Source organism: Odocoileus virginianus, chromosome 4, assembly GCF_023699985.2.
Source record: "Odocoileus virginianus isolate 20LAN1187 ecotype Illinois chromosome 4, Ovbor_1.2, whole genome shotgun sequence".
In the NCBI taxonomy this organism is placed as follows: Eukaryota; Metazoa; Chordata; class Mammalia; order Artiodactyla; family Cervidae; genus Odocoileus; species Odocoileus virginianus.
The window spans coordinates 4,280,743-4,292,298 of NC_069677.1; positions in this window are offsets into that span (position 1 = coordinate 4,280,743).

An 11,556-nucleotide genomic window follows, 5' to 3' on the forward strand; every position below is an offset into this window, starting at 1 on the left:
TCCCTTGAATCTGTTTGTCACTTCCACTGTATAATCATAAGGGATTTTATTTAGATTATACCTGAATGGTCTAGTGGTTTTCCCTACTTTCTTCAATTTAAGCCTGAATTTGGCAATAAGGAGTTCATGATCTGAGCCACAGTCAGCTCCTGATCTTGTTTTTGCTGACTGTATAGAGCTTCTCCATCTTTGGCTGCAAAGAATATAATCAATCTGATTTCAGTGTTGACCATCTGGTGATGCCCATGTATAGAGCCGTCTCTTGTGTTTTTGGAAGAGGGTGTTTGCTATGACCAGTGAGTTTTCTTGGTAAAACTCTGTCCTTCAAAGCAATCCTTTGTTCTGCTTCATTCTGTACTCCAAGGCCAAATTTGCCTGTTACTCTAGGTATCCTCTTGACTTCCTACTTTTGCATTCCAGTCCCCTATGATGAAAAGGACATCTTTTTTGGGTGCTGTTTCTAGAAGGTATTGTAGGCCTTCATAGAACTATTCAACTTCAGCTTCTTCAGCATTACTTGTTCAGGCATAGACTTGGATTACTGTGATAGTGAATGGTTTGCCTTGGAAACGAACAGAGATCATTCTGTTATTTTTGAGACTGCACCCAAGTACTGCATTTCAGACTCTTTCGTTGACTATGAGAGCTACTCCATTTCTTCTAAGGCATTCTTGCCCACAGTAGTAGATAAAGTGGTTATCTGAATTAAATTCGCCTATTTACAGTCCATTTTAGTTTACTGATTACTAAAATGTAAATGTTCACTCTTACCATCTCCTGTTTGATCACTTCCAATTTGCCTTGATTCATGGACCTAACATTACAGGCTCCTGTACAATATTGCTCTATACAACATCAGACTCTACTTCCATCACCAGTCACATCCACAACTGAGCATTGTTTTTACTGTGGCTCTGTCTCTTCACTCTTTCTGGATTGGCGTTATTTCTTCACTCTTCTCCACTAGCATATTGGGCACCTACCAGTCTGGGGAGTTCATCTTTCAGTGTCCTATCTTTTTGCATTTTCATGCTGTTCATGGGGTTCTCAAGGCAAGAATACTGAAGTGGTTTGCATTCCCTTCTCCAGTGGACCATGTGTTGTCAGAACTCTGTACCATGACCCACCCATCTTGGGTGGCCCTATACGGCATGGCTCATAGTTTCATTGAGTTAGACAGGCTGTGGTTCATGTGATCAGTTTGATTAGTTTTCTGTGACTGTGGTTTTCATTCTGTCTGCCCTCTGATGGATAAGGATAAGAGAATTATGGAAGTTTCCTGATGGGAGAGACTGACTGAAGGGGGAACTTGGAAACAAGACCCAGATCCAGGGAAGAGCAGTAATTAACTTCCGTTCCTCATGCCTGAGGGAAAAACAACTGGTAATCATTAATCTTTAGTCCATACTTCTGGTCCATTGTAAAATGGCCAGGGGGCATGAAAAAGGATGGTGACTTAATATAAGGATCAAGAGAAGCCATAAAGATGTTAAGTTATGCATCTTGACTTTTAAACTGATTGGTTAAAAATGACATATCTTAAGGACAGAAGCCAACCAAAAATGTACAGATTAATACTGGTAAAAATATAAAACTGCTGTAGTCCCTGTCTTTGGGGGGACTCTCTACTCTCCTCAGTGTTGATGCTGAGAGCATTGTACTTTCCTTCCTTTTAATAAATACTATTCACTTGCTACTGTGAGTATTTGCATGTTCATGAAGTTCAGTCTTTGGCTCTGCAAACAAGAACTCTGATTCCCATTTCAGAACCTGAAATCACAGATGGATGACAGGTTTTGGGTGGAACAATGTAAAGGAAACAAATTGGAAGGGTAAAGACCATGAATGTTAGAAAACAGATGGTATGAGAAACAATTAAAAAAAGAAGACTGTTTTTATTATAGCAGAGAATATTAGTTGATAATAATCAATGGTGATCACAGATAATAAGAATTCACTGGCAAAACATCATTCTCCACTTTTTGAAGAGCTTCCCAGGGAAGCAGTATCCTTGGGAGTGAGTCAGCATTCAACTAAGGTAAGTGGTGGAGGGAAGGTGTTGAAAATGTTTGAGAGTTAAATTATCATTGGTCAGACATTCCAGAATACATAGAGGGAAAAGCTGAGGGTGATAGAAAGATAGCTTAGGTGAGAGAAATTAGATCATTAGGAATAGGAATGAAAATATGGGAGACAGCAAATGACTAAAGAACTGACATAAAGACTTTAATCAGTGATTAAAGATGGCAAGGATATGAAACAAAGTGATTGAATTTACTTAAAGTTTACAAATGGAACTTCAAGGTTATTGTCTCCTCTGATGTAGGAGGAACTTTCCAATGGCTTTGCAACTGTGATGCTCAAAATTAATCAATGAAAATCATGTTGCAAATTTTTTCTTGTTGGACTTTACAAAAGATTTTAAGCAAGAAACACATGGTGTAGATAAATGTAGTAGATTTCATTATTAGCTCATTTTTCTTAGTGTACAAGTTGTCTCACATGATATCTGCAGAAAATAGATTCATGAGAACTATAGGTGGAAAAGATACATAGGATGTGTTTTACTCTATCCATTATTTGTCATCTGGACTATCATTCAAGCTGTTTAACTAAATTCACATGGTTATTCTAAGATATCCTCATTCCTATCTCCAATTATTTCCTTTTAAATAATCAGTATAAAAATACAAATGAGTATTTATGAGTGCAGTTGATTTTCAAAATATGAAATATACTTTCAACTGAAAAATCAAAAATTTTTAGAATTTGTCCTGGAATGTAATTTCTCTGAAGATTAAGTTGAATTAATGTTTCTAATATATCCAGTGAGTTGATCATCTCTAGGATGGGATAACACAGATAAACATATAACAGAGAGTTAGCTTCTGAGATTTCTTCCTGAATGTCAGTACTTAAAATTCTTTTACCATCTCACAGCCCTAAACAAAAAGAGTAAATGGTCTCTAGATTTAGCTCTCTAGCATCTAAATCTACATCAACTTGATTCCACAGTTCTTTTCTCAACGCTGTAATACACCCTGCTCTCCAAGATCTTTAGAATATTGAGCTGTCTTTGAATGGTTAGCTTCCTTTAATATGCCCCAACACCATAAATTTGTTTTGCTTGTTTTTGTACATTGTGTAATGAAATCATATGGGTTTCATGTACATTATTGAGCATTTAGTTATAATTATGCTGACAAATATACATTTAGAAATGTAAGAATATTCTAGCCAAATTTTACAAGGGAAAATGCCAAAAAATGTCCATTTTGATTTCTTACAATAAAATTTTTTTTCAGTTGAAAACTGGTAACAGTATGACAGGAGAACAAGCATATTATATTCATTAGGCTACAGGTTAGGCTGCTGTGACAAACAAAAAAATACAGTGATGTACAAGAGAGAAACTTCTCTTTCATATAAAAGCCTAGGTAGATGTCTTGGGTATGGTATGGTAGTTGGATTTGTTATGTTTTTCTATGATTTGGGTTTGAGGATGCTGGGTATTTTCAGTCTGCCATTTTCAATATGTGGCTTCCATTTCATGATCCAACATGTTTAGGTTGCATCATTATGAATATATTTCTGCCAGAAGAAATGAGGAAGGACATATCTCTTGCTCTTAAGGAAACAGCCCCAAACTTGAACATAACCATTCCTGCTTATTTTCTGTTAACTAGAACTTGGTTACTAGATCATACCTTTCTGCATGGACAGCTTGTGAATGTATTCTTTATCTGGGCAGCTGTGTGCCCAGGGAAAAGTTCTATTACTGCAAAAGAAGGGAAGAACAGATATTGAAAAACAAATAACAGTTAATTCCACATACATAAAATTTCATTCTAAAAAAAAAAAGTTGGATTTATCCTATGTATCTTACAAAAACTATATTATCATAGAGCTGAAACAAATGTATAGCTAGTACAGTTAGTACAATTGATGACTAGTGAGTATTTTAGGCTTCCCTCATAGCTCAGATGGTAAAGAATCTGTCTGCAGTGCAGGAGATGTGGGTTCGATCCCTGGGTTGGAAAGATCCCCTGAAGAAGGAAATGGCAGCCCACTCCAGATTCTTGTCTGGAGAATCCCATGGACAGAGGAGCCTGGCGGGCTACAGTCAATGGGGTCACGAAGAGTCAGATACGACTTAGCGACTAAATCACTACCACCATACATACATTTAAAAATTCATTTGTTGTTCATCTTCAATTCACACTGGGCTCCCCTGGTGACTCAGATGGTAAAGTGCCTGCCTGCAATGCAGTGAGTATTTTATGTGTTGTTTTAATGTCTATTGCTTTCACCAGATTCTAAGTTCCAAAAGAGTAGGGGATCATGTCTATCTTGTTAACCATCTTGTAATTCTCTCATAGCTCAGTTGGTAAAGAATCTGCCCACAATGCAGGAGACCCAGGCTCGATTCTTGGGTTGGGAAGATCCCCTGGAGAAGGAAATGGCAAGGCACTCCACTACTCTCGCTTGGAGAATCCCATGGACAGAGGACCCTGGCTGGCTACAGTCCATGGGATTGCAAGTTTCAGGCACGACTTAGTGACTAAACCAATATTTCTATCACAAATAATTATCTGTTCAATAAATGACTATGTGAAGGACTCCACACTGAACACTGTTGACCCCTAGTTTCTTTACTAGGATCCATGGGCTCCCAAGTTGGTGGTTATGATAAAAAGTCAAAATGGTGGTTAGTATAATATCATAAGCAAGTTTTTACCCCCCATGATCTACAGTTAATCAAGAGTTCTAGGACCAAAATGTGCTCAGAGGAAAACCAGATTCAGTCTGGTCATAAGGAAGCTTGTAATTTAGTCTGTGCCTCATATGTGAAACTAGTTCCTATGTCCTATTTCTACCAACCACTTGTTTCTACTAATTTCAGATTCCTTTTTTAACTGAATGTTCCCATTTGCTTATGAATCCACTCCTGAGAATGAAAATATCTCTGTGTGCATTTACAAGCCATGTTTTATGAGGATAAGTCTCCTTCAAAGCAGAAAATAAACCAAAAACGTGCACATTGTGTTTTGTATTTTTTTTAAGTGTCTTAAAACAGTCAAGCACTTAAGCTTAGAGTGAGTAGCATAAATGGGGTTATCTTTTATAACACTTTTGTCATAATTTTGCAAGACATATATTGTGTCCACTGCATGGGTGAGAAGAACCATATGAGAATGCTACCTAGTGTATTCACTTCCATTACTTCTAGTCCAGGAGTCTCTGGTTTAGCTTAGAAATCATCTTCGTATGTCATGCAGGCAGAGGTGGAAGCACTGATGAATGGGAGAGAGAGAATTAGAGAGACAGAGAGACAGAGACAGAGAATGCAAGGATAATTGTCTTGCTACATACCATTGACTAGAGTCAGACCAGCCCATTTATATACAGAGACACCATATCTATTCATCAGCCATTTCAGTGCTATGTGATTTAGAGAGGTGAAACAACAGCACTGTAAGAAGCTTCAATCAGGCAGTGACTCAGTCACTGTTTTTTGCTGTTTTTGATCTAGAAATTTTTCTTTTCTGCTTCAATATCTATCTGAATGCATTTCCTCTTCCCTAGCATCCATTTGGTCTCCTCTCGGAGAGCCCAGGTAAGACGGCGGAAGCACTGCTTCCACAGCTGCAGCTGGCTGTGGTTTCTGGACCCATAATCATGCCAATCAGTGCTTCCTACACAAAACCTTTTCAGCAACCTTAAAGCCAAAGGCCCAGTTGATGCCACCAGATTTCTATTTCAACTCAAGTCTTACAATTAGGCAGCTTTGTGTTTTTTCACACTTATGCATTATGAAGGTTATTTAGGCTTTTCACAATAGTCTCCAAGAATATGCTTCCCCAATACAAGCCTTCCTCCTACTCAGCAAAGTTGCTAAAAAATGCAGAGATATTCAATGAAGGTCACAAGCAATGCTAGCTATTAAGGCAACAGGCAACAGTTTATCTTCCTGCAGCTTTTTACTGGAAGAAAGCACAGCATAGAAACCTCCATGGAACTTCATGCCCTCCTTTGCCTGGTTCCTCATCTTGATACACAAAGAATCTAAGCATTTTGCTTCTTTGGCTGTGCCTTCAGAGAAATTGTGTGATCAAATCCACCTATAACAAGAAAAACTCCACCCACCTTATGTGGTTAAAAAAAAAAGAAGTGGTCATTTCTGTTGCAACTGTAAAAATAGAGATTTTATTGTCGCTCCTGACATTGACAGCTATACAAAATGTGTGTGGACACTTTAGACAAAAATAAAAGCTATGATCATCTTTTTTTCTCCATACAAAGCAGTTTTCAAAAGCATCAGCAGTCAAAGTGAAAATAAAAACTCAAAATTAAACATAAACTTATGAATCTCTCATTCTTGATGGAAGAATGATGTTTCGAGATTTAACACAGAAAGTATTATTGCATCCACATTTCTGCTCTATCGGGATGAGTCACAGGAAATAAGAATTTGTGTTTCTGTTGTACTCCAATTAAGAAATGAAGGTTTTAGGTGGCAAGGTAGAAACCTAGATAAGAAAGCAAAACAAAGATTTCTAGGCATCTTTAGGGAAATGTAAGTAAAAACAAGGTATTCCTAGGATGTTAGGTAATACAGAAAATCAACATTTTGCAAAATATTGGAGAGTGCAAGTATCTGTAAGAATCAATAGAAAACAACTCCACTTAAAGTGAACTTTTAGCACTTGAAGACAGTTCTGACTAGGCTGATATATGCTATTATGGACTCAGAGATTAAATAAACTGTCTTCAAAAATTCATCTGACAGACTTGATCCTCTCAAGAGTTTAGTGAGTAGATAGAGGTAATGTAAACAGCCTCCAAGAATGTGGAAATTGGTTTACCTGCTGTGACTGAAATTAGCAAGAAGCTACACAGACTAGAAGAGATTAATCATCTGTAGAAGTGCCAAAGAGAGTTATACAATGTGAAGCTAAGCAAATTTTGAAGTACTCAAGTTTAAGTAAGATGGCTTACCAAAACAGGACTAGAAAATGAAAGGTAAAATCGAATCACATGATTTTAATCAACCCGAGAAAAGGAAGAAAATGGTTTGCATAGGTACATAAAGGAAGCCAAGTTGCAAGGTAGTCATGCCAGTGTATCTTTAGCATCACGGAAGTCAGAAGGTTCCTTGATGAGCAAACATGGATCACTGGTTGGTGCATTTATGTCTACTGATGGAATGGAGTGAAGGTTATACTGTTATATCTTGATGCTCTTCACCACCAAGAAAATCTACCTAAATTGCATAGCTTTTGCTCCATGCTCTCCTAACAACTTTCTGAGTAAAATACCTGGCTCCTCACGTAGATGTTCCAATAGAAGAGGAGAGGCAGGAGCAAGCTGACATGAATTTTTGGTCAGCCTGAGACTTCCATTAACTTCTCTGTGATTTAGTTTTCACCTCTACAAAGTGGCATTAATGACAGTGCATATGCATGAGAATTAAATTAATACATGTAAAGTATTTAGAGTAGTGCTAGAAACACAGTAGAATTCCAATTAAATATAAACCTTATCATTATTGTTACAAATTATTATGCTGACAAGAAGCTGATTTAGAGAGATGGGAATTAGTCTCAAAGACTTAATCATCTTTGAGTATAGTAGCAAAGATATAGAGTGCTGGGGAGCTGAAGTAGTAACTTTTACAAGTTACTTCCACTTTGTGAAGCCTGAGCCAAACTGTTTCCTTATGTTTGTTTCTCTTCTGCATCACTCCAAAATTGTTCATAGTTTATAGGATGCCATTTTGTTTTTTTTAAAGAAAAACAGGGGAAGGAGTGAACTTCTTCTATATTCAGATTTGGAATTCATAGTATATAAGATCCTTATCCTGAATAACTTTGCATTTCTAATGAGATGGAAATAACTTGGGGGAACCACAGATTAGAAGTCAGCAAGCTTTTACTGCCCAAGGAGAGATAGTGAATATTTTTAGCTTTGGAGGTGATATAATCTTGGGTACAACTACTAAGCATTAAAATTACATCATGAAAACAGCCAGAGGAAACACATAAAGTAATGTTTCAATAAAGTTTTATTTGGCTCATAGGCTATTGTTACTGATCCCTGCTGTTGCTCAAGAATCTGAAGATATATTATCAACCAATTCTAATAGAGATGGGAATGACAGAACTTGATTCAGACAAGCTTTGATTATCTAGCTATTTATCTATCTACCTATGTACCTCTTTATGAATTAGAGAAATATGAATACTGACTGCATGTTTGATATTAAGGAATTAATATTAGTTTATTAATTAATATTAGTTTACAAAGTGATAATGGTACTAAGGTTATATTTTAAAACATTTCTATCTTTCAGAGAAATATACTGAAATATTTTCAGATGAAATGATCTGAAGATTCATTTCAAATTATTGGAAGAGAGAAAAGGTGGAAATATAGATGAAACAAAATTACTAAGAAACTGATAATTGTTGAAATTTGATGAATATAAATGTTCTGTCTACTTTCAAATGTTTTACATTTTCCAAAATCATACTTTTATTTGAAGTATAAAAATATATAAAGCAGATTCTCTCTCTCTCTTTCTCACACACACATGCATGCGTGCCCACAGATCCACACAATAAGATGCAGGTTGACAGCTCAAAGAATGGAGGCAAAAAAACCAGTTTGAGATAGAGCTACATGGATGGGATATATGACATAGAATGTATTGTGGTGACTTCAAAATTATTGCCTCAAGTTATCTAAAATTATAGTTTAACAAGAGGTGCAATGTAATGCAATTCTGCTGAAAAATGAAGATTTTAGTCATGGACCTACTAGATAGGGTAACACTTTCTAACTTCGGGCAAAGGAATTAACAGAAGATAGGAAAAATAGGCATATTTTCCCCTAGAGGGCTTCAGTGTTGGAATCCAGCCCGTGCAAGGAAACCAATAATAGAAGTTGGCTGTGAGACCTGTGATCCATTTCTAATTATAGTTTACAAAGCAGAATTCCAGGTTTTTTCACATGCTGTTTTCTCACCTTGGAATATTTTCCTTCACCGGCCAACTCTCCCCACCAATTTAAGCCTTGTTTAAATGCCACTTTGTATAGTTCTTCTGTGTACTCTTGCCACCTCTTTTTAATATCTTCTGCTTCTGTTAAATCCATACAATTTCTGTCCTTTATTGTGCCCGTATTTGCATGAAATATTCCCTTGGTATCTCTAATTTCCTTGAAGAGATCTCTAGTCTGTCAATAACCTCAGATATACAGATGACACCACTCTTATGGCAGAAAGCAAAGAAGAAATAAAGAGCCTCTTGATGAAAGGGAAAGAGGAGGTGAAAAATTTGGTTTAAAACAACATTCAGAAAACAAAGATCATGGCATCTGGTCCCATCACTTCATAACAGATAGATGGGGAAACGATGGAAGCAGTGAAAGACTATTTTTTTGGACTCCAAAATCACTGCTTATGGTGACTGCAGCCTTGAAATTAAAAGATGTTGGCTCCTTGTAAGAAAAGCTATGACCAACCTAGACAGCATATTAAAAAGCAAAGACACCACTTTGCCAACAAAGTCCGTCCAGTACAAGCTATTGTTTTCTAGTGGTCATGTATGGATGTGAGAGCTGAACTAGAAAGAAACTGAGCACCAAAGAATTGATGCTTTTGAACTGTGGTGTTGGACAAGACTTTTGAGAGTCCCTTGGACTGCAAGATCTAACTAGTCAATCCTAAGGAAATCAGACCTGAATATTCATTGGAAGGACTGATGCTAAAGCTGAAACTCCAATACTTTGGCCATCTGATGCAAAGAACTGACTCATTGGAAAAGATCCTGATGCTGGGAAAGATTGAAGGTGGGAGGAGAAGGGGAGGACAGAGGATAAGATGGCTGGATGGCATCACTGACTTGATGGACATGAGTTTGAGTAAGCTCCAGGAGTTGGTGATGGACAGGGAAATCTGGCATGCTGCAGTCCATGGGTCACAAAGAGTTGGACACAACTGAGTGACTGAACTTAACTGAAATGCCAGTTTGAGGCAGGATTTTACTCCCTAATGCTCTGCCTGCTTTTATTAGTCATATCTAGTTGTGTCATAATTTATCTGTTTATTAGCCTATTATTTCACCCCAATTATGATCAGAACCCATTTAAACAGAGACAGCATCTTCCTGGGGTCCTGAGTAGACTACATAGAGACTAATTCATTATACATCATCAAAAAATGTCTTGAATGACTCCATGCTTATTAATAGAGGAGAAGCAGTACTAGGCACTGTCGATCCTAAAGAAACCCACAAGGTCACATCTAGTCTTCAGAAGGTTATATTAGACTCTTCTCTTTCTCCTTGCAAAATTGTATCTATCTAGGTCAGTTTATAGTTACCTCTATTGTTAATTTTCTCCACCCATCCTTTCCTTTCCCTTTGAAATATCCCCTTGGAGAGAGAGAAAGAAAAGGAGAGGGAGAGAGGGAAAGTGTGAGTGTGTGTGTGTGTGTTTGAATACAGCACTTTTAGATCACAGTTGAGGATATTTAGCTAGTTGAGGATATTTCTCTTGCTTTCACTGAATTCTGATCTTTAGAGGGTGGGGGCTATGCTTAGCACAGTATCTTACATGGTATCAAGTCTCAATAAATTTGTTTGAGTGAATGAATGCATGAATAAGTTGGATCATTTTATCCATACAGCTCAAACTTCAAATTGATGTCAAGTTTCCTAGTAAACCTTTTAATCAATTTTTCAAGTCTATTTTCTAGAACCTGCCTGGCCTGAAGAAAATTCCCTTAGGAGGTTTCTCTCCATTTTTAAGACATTTTCAATCTACCTGCCTGTTGGTAGTTAATTCCTTCCTCTCCTGCTATCTCAATAATAATAAAATAATTCCAATGTCTCTTTCCAAATTGCCCACATTTCCAAACTTTCTGCCTTTCTAATAAACACCTTTTCAAATTCCTTATCTTTGCTTTTGGCCCCTGAGCATACCTCTATACTTGTCATCTCAGCCTTGGATACAGCTAGTCCACTGTGACCCAGTAAATATTTTATGTTCCTAAAATCAAATGTGCTTTATTATTATACTCTCCAAAAGCAGGCTTGCAAGAACAAATTCATTTGAATGATGAATGTTTTTATTTTCCCAGTGTTGATGAAAGTGTTTTTTGTTTGTTTTTACTTTTCTTTCCAGCACCTCCATTCCCACAGTTTATCTTCCTTTTCTCTTATTTTTATGATCCAGGGTTTCTGTGAGATTTCTGTATCAAGTTTACTTATTTGGAAGTCTTCTCAAATAGTTTGCTGCTTTTCAATTTTAAATTCCTGCTGTTTTAATGCTGAAGAAGGAAATTCCTAGTATCAGGAGTTCAACTTTCTAATTTTTATAGCCTAAGAATGACATCTTTTTGTTGAATTAAAAAAAGGGGGAAGGGGGAAAGGGAAAAAAAAAAAAGGAAGCAAGCAGTTGATAGAGTCCACTGCACAGAGTCATAATGGCCAGTAAATTACCTGATACCCAGACATTAAATTACCAATGAGTTATACTGCCAGTTATTTATCC